Source organism: Bos indicus x Bos taurus, chromosome 13 (assembly GCF_003369695.1).
Source record: "Bos indicus x Bos taurus breed Angus x Brahman F1 hybrid chromosome 13, Bos_hybrid_MaternalHap_v2.0, whole genome shotgun sequence".
Taxonomy (NCBI): Eukaryota; Metazoa; Chordata; class Mammalia; order Artiodactyla; family Bovidae; genus Bos; species Bos indicus x Bos taurus.
Genome location: NC_040088.1, coordinates 19,426,535 through 19,439,760, shown reverse-complemented (window position 1 = coordinate 19,439,760; position 13,226 = coordinate 19,426,535). Strand labels below are relative to the sequence as shown.

The 13,226-nt window shown below is 42.7% G+C and overlaps 2 pseudogenes; one reads left to right on the top strand and one right to left on the bottom strand.

Annotated features, from left to right (window-relative positions):
• Positions 1–779: 779 nt before the first annotated feature.
• Positions 780–1,485, bottom strand: LOC113902781 (annotated as a pseudogene).
• A 3,844-nt stretch (positions 1,486–5,329) lies between these two features.
• On the top strand, positions 5,330–9,622 carry LOC113902696 (annotated as a pseudogene).
• Positions 9,623–13,226: the final 3,604 nt, after the last annotated feature.

Sequence of the window (13,226 nt, the reverse complement as noted above, 5' to 3'; positions counted from 1 at the left end):
TTTGATCCCTGGTCAAGGAACTAGGGTTTCCCTGGTGATTTGAACAGTAAAGAATCTGCCTGCAACTCAGGAGACCTGGATTCAGTCTCTGGGTCAGGAAGATCCCTGGAGAAGGAAATGGCAACCCACTCCAGTATTCTTGCCTGGAAAATTCCATGCACAGAGGAGGCTGGTGGGTTATATAGTCCATGGGGTTGCAAAGAGTCAGACACGACTGAGTGACTAACTTTCTTTCAAGGAACTAGATCCCACATGCCACAACTAAGACCCAGCACAGCCAAATAAAAATAAATAAATATTAAAAAGAAACCAAAGTCTCCTTGTAAGACTGCTTACAAGGGCCAACATGATCTGTCCCCCTACCTACCTCCCTTGCCTCATCCCTCACTTTTCTGCCCTATTTGCATCAGAAAAAATTAATTATCAATGATCATGCCCTTGGTACCTTATACTTTCTACATCCCAACAGCATCTGTCCTTGTTTGGCAAAGTCCCACTTATCCTTCAAGGCTTATTCTTAGTCTCCTTCTCTGTGAAGACTTTGATTTCATCAAGGAATCTGTTCTTTCAATATGCTTCCAAAGCACTTAGCAGCTGCCTCTAACCTGCACTCAATGATCACTATCTGATAATTCTGTTATCTGAAGTACGTAGGAGTCTTCTTCTGTGCATTTTGTCTACTGAATCTTTCTTTTTCCTCAGTGACAAGCTGTTTATTGAATTTTGCAGCAGTATGGGGTATCTCCTATTGTATATTAGAACCCCAGGATTCAGAAAGCTTATAAAGTGGCAATAGTGAATTGGACAATCTCGTCTCCCAGAAGAACCTGCCATTCTACCCCTGATTCTGCAATAGCTGCCAGGCGGATCACTCTGCTGCTGGAACCATCCTGTTTCATGGCCAAAGACAGAGTACTGGCAGTGGATTGCAGACATTCTTTGTCATGCCTTCCCGGTAGGTAGCCTCAACATAGCCATAGATATAAGAGCTCCCGGAGTCCCCGATGGTGAAGGCCTACCTTACCATCATACCCTCCATGGGTACCGAGGACACCTGTCCCCCTTCTTGGGAGTCCCAGCCCTCAGTGATGATTCCTGCCATCAGATCTTCTCGGTATTGGTAACACATCTCCTTAAGGAGGCTGGCTGCCGTGTGTCCAGTGGAGGCTCAGTCAGCTCAACACTGTGCAAACCAAGCTGATAAGTGACTGCATCGGCTTCTGCCTGAGGATCAGCTGCTGAGCCTGAGTGGCAACAGAAAATACCACCATGAATAAGGGTCAGCTTGTCAGTCACTTGGTTGGTGGTGTATGACTCCGTGGTTGTTCTGGAGTTGGCTTCTAGAATCATGTCCCCATCAAATTGCACAGCCATGATAGGGATCCCTGTGGAGACTTCCTGGTTTTCCCAGTCAGAGGCAATGGCCTTGGGCCCCCAGACTGGTGCTGGCCCCTCTCCCCGAGCAGCTGCTAAGGTGGCCGCCATCTTCCTGCACTGATGTTGCTATGTCTACTGAACCTTACTCATGATGGATTGTTTCCTTGTATATTTTAGCAGTTGTTTCCTTGTGGATTATTAGCTGTTTGGAAGGGCTCTATATATAGGAATTCTGTGTAACCTGCAATGGTTGGGGCAGGAAGGGGGTCCATGGAGGAGATCTGGAGAAGATTTGCATTAGTTTCTGCTAGGAATCTGAGAGGTACTTTTGAAGTTCAGTTCAGTAGATCTCCTTAAATGTTAATTTCTTAGCCTTGGAGTTCCCTAGATATGCAGGTATGTAAATATGAACCCCACATGCGTCACCTCATTTTCATCAAGGATAAGCATGCAATTTCAAATTCTTAAAGATAGTGTCTTTGCCTCATCCAAAGACCAGTTTGTTGGGACCTATATCCCTTTTGTCTTCTTTGCTAAGGACATGTATCCTTTTTGTCTTCTTTTGTCTTCTGTACTCAGACATTTGCTTGTTTTCCCCTAGTCTGCATTTTCACTGTTGGTACAGCCCTTTCAGTGTCCTAGATTTATCAGGGATCTCAGTTACAACCCTTAACTTCATGTAAGTCAAAGCCTTCATCTCCCCCAAATGTCTGTTAAAACCCAAATGGCTGCAGATCCATTTGTGCATTTAAAAGGATGTTTATTGTTTTTATCTCCAGCAGTCCCATGTGCTGTGTAGCAGGAAGTTCCAGATATTATCAAAAAAGGAAATCCAACTCAATAGTTAGTAGACAGAAATGTCACTGTCTGTTTACTTGTCTATTTTCTCCATGAGTATCAAGCCCTGAGAGGGCAGGGACGGTCTGACTCATCTCCGGCTCAAGACACCCATCTAAGAGACTTCACACAGAGTAGAAGCTCAGGGCATTTGTTGAAACTTCCGTTCAAACACCCCTATTGATGGGGAGCTCAGTTTCTCCCACTTCCAAAGTAATCTTTCCTTTGGAGAGAGTTGTGTTACCTGGGTGACTATCTGGCTAGTGGGGGACAGCTCTGCCCCTTTTCTGTGTTTATTCTTCCCAACACTTGGCTTACCCATTCAGATTCTGCAGAATAGGGCTCAGGGTCTGGATGATCCCAGTGATAACCCATACTTTGAGCTTTGTTCCAGGAGAAAGTACATGGGCAGGTTCAAGAGCAGGTGGCGCAGTGGTAAACAATCTGCCTACCAGTTCAGGAGATGCCAGAGACATGGGTTCGATCCCTGGGTCAGGAAGATCCCCTGGAGTAAGAAATGGCAACCCACTCCAGTATTTTTGCTTGGAAAATTCCACGGTCAGAGGAGCCTGGTGGGCTACAGTCCAAGGGGTCACAAAGAGTCGGACACAACTGAGGGAGCACACACAAAGTTCTCATGCACTGTTAGAGGAAGTCTAAACTGCCGCAACATTTTGGAAGAGCACCTTAAAAGCATCTACTGAAATTTTAAGTATGTATAACTATCAATCTTGCAATTTACTTCTCTGAATCTATTCTATTCATATTAATACAAGAGGAGTTACTGCAGCATTGTTCGTGGAAGCAAAAAATTGAAACCCAACCAAATGTCCATCAATATGTGTTCAACTAAATCAACTTTCCACAGCCATAGCAGTGGGAAACTGTAAGATGGTCTTTGTTTTTAATGAGGAACATCTATGCATATTGACATAAGTAGAACTCCAGTGTCATATTACTGAGTGAAAAATGTGAGTCTGCAGGACAGAGTATATCATATGACATACTAACAAAGGAACAAACAAACTCATAAGCAGTATAAATTGGTATGTCCTGAAGGCTATTTGGCAGTTTCTATCAACTTTTAAAATACTATTTAAAATTTTAAAATAACCTCAGCTGACTAATCCCCACTAATAGGCATTCATCTTACAAATAAATATGCAAAATAATGTATAAAATATTTAATTGCAGCATTGTTTGTAATAAAATATTAGAAACAACTTTTCTTTCCATAGGGGACTGGATAAATATTGTGCATAAATATAATGGGATACCATGTATGTGTGAAAAAGAAGGAGGCTATTTTCCATACTGATAAAAAAAAAAAGCCTGAAAATATACTATAAAATGAAGAAAAACAAGGTGCAGAAGAGTCTTTCTTTATTTGGAAAATACATATATGTATTTACACATTGAGTTTTAAATGCTAGACTATCTCTGGAAGGAATTACAAGAAGCTAGAATTGCTGGTTGCCTTTAGGGAGTAAAGAGACAATTGGGAACAGAGAAGAGAGGGACACCCACTTTTCACTGTTTTCCCTATTGAACCTTTGGAATTTTGATCTCTGTCCCTGTAATTGTCAGTTCATAAAGTTTTTTAAAGCATAGTTCTTCTAAAACTAGAAGCAAAACAGGCCCTTTGACACAATGCACTTCCTGTGTGTACATACATGTGTTGTGTAGAAACAAGGAAAACTCCAAATCAGGAGCAGTAGCGGAAGCTCTCTGGGATGGGACGAGGGGCGGTCAAGGGTAGCCCTGACTTTATTTTGTTTTTGTTTTTTATACTTTTAAAAAAATTACAAAGTCTGCTTGTGTTTTATATAATACTTTATATAAATTGCTGCATCATTTAAGATACATTTTAATTGAAAACTTTTTTTATTTTCTGACTTCACCATGTGGCATATGGGACCCTAGTTTCCTGATTAGGCACAGAACCTGCACCTTCTGCAGTGGAAACATGGAGTCTTAACCACTGGATTACCAGGGAAGTCCTTAAATACATTTTAATTTTTAAAAATAGACTTCAGGATATTTTCCTGGTGGTCTATTGGCTAGGAATCTGTCTGCCAATGCAGGAGATGCAGGTTCGATCCCTGATAGGGGAACTAGGATCCCACATGCCGTGGGGCAACTAAGCTCACGTACTGGAATGAAGAGACAAATAAATAAATATTTTTTAAAAATAGACTTCAGGTGGATAGAATGCAACTACCCACACTCCCAGGCAAAGGAGAAGGATTCACCTCATGCGATTTGTCCCACCTGCCTTCCCCAAGGACACCCTGGCTCAGCTTGGGGCACCCAGGTTACACCCAGCATCATTCTAGAGAGCTTCTCCTGTCATTACCTACATGGCTCCCTGTCTCCAGTGTCTGGGAGTCTCTGGTCTTCAGATGTGAGGGTCTCATTGATGTGAGGTTGAGCAGGGTCAGCCCAGGAAACTTGGGACATCTGGCTCTAGCATCTTACCTCTCTGGTGTCCCCTTCAATGCCGCGTCACCCTTCTCCCCACCTCCCAATCTGTGTTTTTCTCAGAACGCTCAGTGGAGAGAAGGCATCTGGAAAACCCATTTGACTAAATGAGTAGGGATTGAGTGCTCCCTTTCTCTCAACTAGTTGCATTTTAGGAGGCACCTAGAGAGGGCAAGGCTTGGGAACTTCCCTGGTGGTCCAGTGGTTAAGACTCCAGGCTACCAATGCAGGGGCCACAAGTTCGATCCCTGGTCAGGGGACCAAGATCCCACATGCCACAAGGCATGGCCAAAAGATTAAAAAAAAAAAAAAGGCAATGCTTAACTGTGAGGGAGGACCCAGTCAATGGTGGAATTTCTGGCAGTAGTGAGGAAGGGATCCTGAGGCAAGGGCTTTGCTGTCACTCTTAGGTCACTTTTTAGGTAATGCTGTATAGCGTTACCATATAGCACTTAAGAGCTATATGGACTCTGGAGTCAGGCCGATAGGGTTCATATCCATCTGTCATTGTGCATGCGTGCTAAGTTGCTTTAGTCGTGGCTGACTCTGTGTGACCCTGTGGACTGCAGCCTGCCAGGCTCCACTGTAGGGGGGAATTTTCTGTGAAACCTCGGACAGATAACTCAAAGTCTCCATGCCTGAGTTCCCAAACCTGTAAGATGGGGACCACAAAAGGAGCTTCTTCAAAGGACAGTGGTGAATCTATATTGAGATGTTACATGCAAAACCTTTAGAACATCTCCTGGAACACAGAAAGCGAGCAAGCAATGTTAGTCATGGTTATTATTCCTCGTACAAATGCTTTTTTTTTTCTTTTTTAAAGGGCACAAATTAAAAAGCTTTGATAGTCCCTGCAAGAAAAATCCAACCTAGCAAGTTAACACAGCACCTGGATAGACAGCAAAGAGGTATTAATCACCAGCTTTGTAATCCCATCCAAGTCAGGAGCCGCGGTCATGACACAGTGAACAAAAGTCTAAAGGAAATGATGTTCTGACCAAAATCTGTGACGACTTCATCTCAGAGATGCAAACATCTGACCTGGGAGTTATGAACGGCTAAAATCAGAGGAGCTGGTGCAAGCTGACTGTGCATGTAGGTCAGTGGTCACGTTGTATTTTCTTAACTAAATTGAGTAAATATATTTCAATGCTGCCTTTTTTTTTCTTTTAAATCACTTTTTTGAGGTATAATCAATTTTGACAAATATATATACCCTACCATCCCACAATCAAAAGAGAACACTTCTACCACTCTAGAAAGTTCCCTCACTCCCTTTGTAGTCAGTCCATCCGCCCATCCCCAGGAAGCTATGGATCTGCTTCCTGTCAGTATGTGTTACTTTTGCCTGTTCTAGATATGCTTATAATGGAATCCTATGGCATGTACTCTTTTGCTTCTGGTTTCTTCTGTAAAGCATGATATGTTTTTTAAACATTTATTTTTACTTATTTTTGCCTGTGCTGGGTCTTTGTTGCTGTGCACAGGCTTTCTCTAGTTGCAGTGAGTAGGGGATTATCTAGTTGCAGTGTGTGGGCTTCTCACTGCCGCGGCTTCTCTTGTTGCAGAGCGCAGGCTCTAGGGTGTGCAGGCTTCAGTAGTGTGGCCCACAGGCTTAGCTGCCTTGTGGCATGTGGGATCTTCCTGGACCAGGGATCGAACCCATGTCCCCTGCATTGGCAGGCAGATTCCCAACCACTGGACCCCCAGGGAAGTCCTACATTTTGAGAGAATAAAGATGAACTGAGTCTGAACTCTAGGAGGAGAGGGTGAAGAGGTTAGACCTGGAGGTAGAAGCCTCAAGTTCTTCTTTTGTCCCTCTTGCTCACATATTCTGTTCCCTGGGCTAGTCCTACCCTCTCATCCAGACTTCAGTTCCCATATTTGTAAATTTGTGGCACTAGATGATCTCTAAATAACCATTCCATGCAATTCTATTACAGGTAGAAGGATTTCTTCTCCTTCAAGAAGGTACTTTTTTTTAAGGTTCATAGGTAAGGTCCTGCCACAGGATCTTAGAGTAGACCCTAGTGAATTCCTCTGGCAGAAAGGTAGGGCAAAGTCCTACCAACTAGCAATGAAGAAACAGAAAACCAGCTAGCAATGAAGAATAAGCAGGGAGGCCCCAGGAAAGTCTAGGAATAGATCAACAAGTATTTACACTCCACTCAGAGCCTCTGGGTTTCCCAGGTGTTGGGCTCAGTGGTAAAGAACCCACCTGCCAATGCAGGAAACACAAGAGATGTGGGGTTCAATCCCTGAGCAGGAGGAAATGGCAACCTACTCCAGTATTCTTTCCTGGGAAATCCCATGGACAGAGGAGGCTAGTAGGCTACAGTTCAGAGCGTCATAGAGTGTCAGTCACGACTGAGTGACTGAGCACTTGCGCAGAGCCTCGACCTCTGGCTTTTCTGCCCACAGCTCCTGGCAGGAGACTCTTGGCTCGAATCAAGAGTTGGCCTGGATGATTTTTAAGATGCAGGAAGAGTTCTGAGGACTTCAGAGAGCAGGCCATGGTGAAGGGCTGAAGCTACCACTCTGGGCCCCAACAACAGGGTGGGCAGAACAGAGGGAAAAGGCAGTAGGAAGAGCTTGATCCAGAGGATGGATCAGAACCTGTCAAAAACATCACTGAGTCTAAAAGCTCCCAGTATCCAAATAAATCCGAGGGTTCCAAGTGGCTCAGGCTTAGCACCTTTAACATCACATTCAAGAACTGCAGTATGAAGGGCAAATTGTTGCAAACAAACTAAAGGTTTAAATATAGGGAACTATCTGAATAAACTTCAATCCATCCTTAATATGAGACAATGAAATACTATGTGACTGTTAAAGTATTAGGCAGCTCTGTATATACTGCTAGGGACTGTTTAACTTGTATTGTTAAATTAAAAAAAAAAGCAAATTTCAGAAAAGTGTGCATAGTACACTATCATTTGTGTTCAAAACAGGGGGATCATACCTACGTATGCGTGCTTGTGCACGCAGAGATTATTTCTGATAGTTCACACAAGAAGCTGGTGACAGCAGTCCCCCCTAGGGACTAGAAGTTGATTGGAGGGTCCTAAAGGCAAAAAATAGGAGGGAAACTTTTACCCTTTGTTCTCTGAGATTTCAAATCATGTCCATTTTAACCTATTCAAAAATGGATAAAAATGTAGTAAATCCAAGAACAATAGTCCAGCTCCCAAGAGCAATTTTAAAATGACTCAAATATTTATCTGTAACTCTCAAGAGACATCAAAGGGTCTCCACCCCTTGTCAACACTCTTTAGAATCTCCTTTGTTCTCTCCAGTCCTCCCAAGCCCCACTGCAGCCTCTCAGTGTTGCTCACTTACCAAATCTGTCATTTCCCATCAGAAACTGTCCCCCTAGGCCCTTTTCCACAAGTCTTGCTTTTTTCTTTCCTTCCTTCTTTCCTGTCACTTCTCTGTCCTATATCTGTCTCCCTGTTATTCCAGTTCTCTACCTAAAAAACCTGGAAAGTGGTCAGACAAGACAAAAACTCTCCTTAGAAAGCAACAGGCAGAAAAGAAGTGAGCAGGCAAAGGAATTCCCTGTGTGTGTGTGTGTGTGTGTGTGTGTGTGTGTGTGTGCCAAGTGGCTTTAGTCGTGAGGAGAGAGGAATAGCAGGCAGCGACTCTAGGCCCTTAAACTTTCCCTTCAAATAGAGCAGTTCTACTCTTCACCGACTACAGGCCTTGTGCTATGTGCTTGATTGCTCAGTCATGTCTGACTCTTTGCGACCCTATGGACTGTAACCCGCCAGGCTCCTCTGTCCAAGGGCTTCTTCAGGCAAGCATACTGGACTGGGTTGCCATGCCCTCCTCCAGAGGAATCTTTTCGACCCAAGGATCGAACCCGTGTCTCCTGCACCTCTTGCATTACAGGTGGATTCTTTACCACGGAGCCACTGGGGAAGCCCCAAAGGAATTCCCTGTCATGCCCCTATTGTGCAGACAGAGAAACAGAGGCCCACTGAAGGACAGAGAATCACCCAAAGCAAGTCAGAAGCAGAGCCAAGACAGGGGTGTAGGGCTCCTAATATATATATATATTTAACATTTATTTATTTGGCAGTGCCATATCTTAAGTTGCAGCATGTAGGATCTTCTATCTTCCTTGAGGCATGCAGGATCTTTTGTTGCAGCATGTGGGATCTAGTTCCCTGACCAAGGATCAAACCTGAGCCCCCTGCATTGAGAACATAGAGTCTTAACCACTGGACGACCAGGGAAGTTCTAGAGGGCTCCTGATTTGAATCATATTCCTGACCATTCAACCCCAAGGTCAACTTCTACTCATCCTTCAAAGCCCGTCTCAGATGTCCTCTTTTCCAGGAAGGCTTCTGTGCATCCTTTTTTCCCCCCTGGATTCCCCTAGTTCTTTGTTCTAATCACTATCCTTGCCTCTTGGGACTCCCCTGTTGCTCAGCTGGTAAAGAATCCCCCTGTAATGTGGGAGACCTGGGTTCAATTCCTGGGTTGGGAAGATCCCCTGGAGAAGGGAAGGGCTACCCACTCCAGTATTCTGGCCTGGAGAATTCCACGGACTATATAGTCCATGGGGTCACAAACGGTCAGGCACGACTGAATGACTTTCACAGCCCTTATCTCCCTGCATTTTAAAGTCTTTGATTATGTTTCTGTTTACACTGAAGGGGCTTCCCGGGTGACGCAAGTGGTAAAGGACCTGCCTGCCAATGCAGGAGCATAAGATACATGGATTCGATCTCTGGGTTGGGAAGATCCCCTGGAGAAGGGCATGGATCTTCTCACAAGACTTTCAGGATCAAGTGATTCCAAGCCAAGAAACAAAAGCAGAATTGTCCCATTCCTCAATGGATTCGAATGAAAACTGGTAATAAAATCAGGTACAACTCCAAGAGAAGACACTGGAGAAGAACCAAGCTGGGTCTATAAGAAGCCTCCTATATAAAGTGGCACACATGCTGTGTGTTAAGATCACTTGTATATTAACCAACCAAGTCACAGTGACAACATCACTACTGTCTGAACAGCTTATGGGGGAGATGGAATGCTTGGCTCCTGATGTTTCCTGTTTCTTCACTAGCAGTCTATGAGGCTCAGTAATAAATATGTGAAACTTAAAAAAAAGGAAATGTAGACTTGTAAGGGATCTACGGGAACAGTTTCTTACACGAATGTATCCATCTGTCAAAATTTATTGAACCCTACGTTTATGACTTGTGCACTGCACTGTAATTTAATCTCCAAAACAAGGCAAAATTATCTTGTAAAACAAACAAACAAAAAAAGAGAATAAAGTGTGGACAAAGTAAGGGGGGGGGGGCGGAAATGAAGGGCGTGGGAACCCACTTCAGTTATTCTTGCCTGGAAAATGCTATGGATAAAGGAGCCTGGTGGGCTTCAGCCCATAGGGTAACAAAGAGTCGGACACGACTGATACAACTTAGCGTGTTACACTGAAAGAGATTCTCCAGTATAGAAAAGGTTAGATATCTCCTGGAAAGAAACTAGGCATTCCTGAGTATGTGGTGAATTCAAAGTGTTCAGTGCTCTAAGAGACAGGCAGACAATGTGTTTGTTTTGGAGGCTCTGAGGAGTGAGAGGTTAATTCTTTTCAAAGACAGCTTGGAGAACTTATTGGAGGAAGTGTCTTTTGGCTGAGATATATACCCTGGATTTGCATCCCACATATGCAAATTACTCAATTTCAACTATATGACTTTAGCAAAAGAAAATAATTGCAATAAGACAAAATGTACTAGAGTAAGATGAATAACTCAAGCTGCTTCTTAATTTTCATGCAAAAAACTTTTCAACACACTCACAAGGCTGAAATCAAGCCATGTTCTCATCTGGAGACCCAAATAGGGAAAGTTTGGCCCTAGGCTCCCTCAGGTTATGGGCAGAATTCATTTTCTTGCTGCCGTACCACTAAGATTTCCGTTTTCTTAGTCTTCTGGGCAGGAACCACTCTCAGCTTCCAGAAGTCTCTCTTGGGTCCTTGCCATGTGGCCATCTTCACAACATGGCAGTTTGCTCCTTCAAGGCCCACATAGGAGGGTCTGCTACTCAAAAAAATGATTTTTTAAAAAATACTTCAGGATGTCAAAAAAAAAAAAAAGTTAGTAACCTGGGAGGTAGCTTCTCAGCAAGGAAACTCTCAGGTTTGGGGATGGTTTAGGGAAGGGATAAAGTTGGTAAGGTATCATTAATGCAGGGTTGCTCCATGGGGGTTTCTGATCTAGAAACAATTATAAGACTTCAGTTGCAAACCCAATAACATTACTTGTATAATGGTGCTGGCCATGTTGTTCTTTAATCAGTTGCCTCTGACTTTTATGGAAAACATTCAACTATCATTAAAAAATGAAGTTAAGCTGTTGGGACCATTTCTTTGAAGATCTAACAGAAATTCAGCCTTATTGGTAGTTGGAGGGAAATACACCCTGTGTTACAGCACATGTTGAGTTTTCTCCATCAGAAAATTTCAGTGTGTATTTTGATGAAAACAAGCTGGATTAAAATGGACAGTTTTGTTACTGTAACTTTAAAATCAGCACTTTTAGAGATAACAGATGCCAAGAATCAGTACAGTAGTATTCCAAAGTGATTTTCTCTAGAAACGGGAGTATATTGAACAGAACGTTTTCAACTGCCTACCAGTACAATCTTGTGGAAGATGCTTTAAAGTCACTTTCTACTTCGTTAGTAAAGGTTTCTCTGAAGAGCTGCAGGAACGTTTTAAGGTGTAATTTATAAAGACTAACATACAAAGAATAGTGCTGAATTAAGTGGCATTTAATATCTATAGGCCATTTTGGTCCAAGAAGTTACTTCAGTGTCAGTCAGTATGCAGCACCTGAAGCTTTTCCATAAACAAGGGTGTAATATGAAAGCTGCTTTTTTTTTTTTTAAGAATAAAAGCACATTCCATGTACGAAAATGAGTTTAAAATAATAAACTGAGGCAAACAGTTAAGAGGTTTTATTTTTAGAACAGCAAGTTAACTAAATATTTTAATGTTAGTTTGCTCATCTGTGATCTGAGATCATGCTGAAGTGAGAAAAACATCCCCCAAACTATAATACATTGGGGGGGAAAAAAAAAGACTAAAATTAGTAATTCCAGCTACAGTCTTCAGATCACCTTTGTAATGTGTTATGGGTCCATTTTTCCTGGAATAGCTTAAACTGAAGCAGTTTCCCCTGTTTTGGAGATTTTGTAGTTAATTTTAATTTTGGCTATTGTTTGGAGGATGGGCTGTTGTGTAGATATGAAGTATAGTTTTTCCATAAAACAGATGTTTATTTTGTATTAAAAATACCACTGTACTTGTTTTACACCATTTGTATACATGTGGTGATATTAATGCTGACCTGTAAAATTCAGGAATTAAAATGTGACCCTGTAATTCTATGGTTGTTGCTTTTGTTTGGTTTGTTGTAAGTATAAGTAAACTTCATTTTGAGTTAAAAATAAATAAATAAATAAATAAAAAATACTGTACATTTTTTCACACACAGCCTTTATAGTTGTATGCTATTTATTATCGAACATATAAGCACATAGAATATAGAGCCAGCCATTTTGCAGATGAGAAAACTGAGGCCCAGACAAAGAAAGTGACTTGGACAATGAACCTAGGATAGAACCAGGATTGAAATCTGGATTTACTGACAATCAGGCCAAGGTTTTTTCCATGGTGTACACACACACACACACACACACACACATATCACAGTTACCCCCAATTCAAACATCTCTTGGTTGAACAACAAAGTTTTTTGAGTATAGGTTCTAGGGACATGCCCCTTGGTTAAGGTATAGGTCAGTCTTTTGGGGGAATATGGGGATTATGTTTGCCTTAGCTGGCTTTACCAATTACATTTCTTTCACCAGTAAAATAAGAATAAATTTTATCTATATTAGGGGGTTGTGGAGATTAAAGGAGTTATCAACACAGGTAAGGATGTAGAATGGGCTTTCCAGGTGGCGCTAGTGGTAAAGAACCTGCTTGCCAATGCAGGGGACATAAGGGACACGGATTCCATCCTAGGTCGAGCAGATCCCCTGGAGGAGGGCATGGCAACCCACTCCAATATGCTTGCCTGGAGAATCCCATGGACAGAGGAACCTGGAGGGTTACAGTCCATAGGGTCGCAAATAGACACAACTGAATCAACTTAGCACACACATAAGCAAGGATTTAGAATAATACCTGGCACATAGAGGTCCTAAGAGTGTCGTCATTAATATGGTTTGTTTAACTCTGTAAATCTAGGGCTAGTTCGGGGTAGGGGGTTGTGTTTCTAGAGTGATCAGGACCTGCTGGTTTCATCAGATTCCAAACTGCCCACCAGGCTTGTCTCAGCCTTGCCCCCTATCTCAGAGGGGAAGAGAGAGGGCAGTGGTGAGTTAGTTCTTCAGTGGGCTCATAACTTTGAGCACATGCAAGATCCTATGAGGGATACACCCAGGCTGACACATCTCTGCCCTTTGAAGTGGGGGAACCCCACGCCATTAGGGAGCCCCCAGAGTTC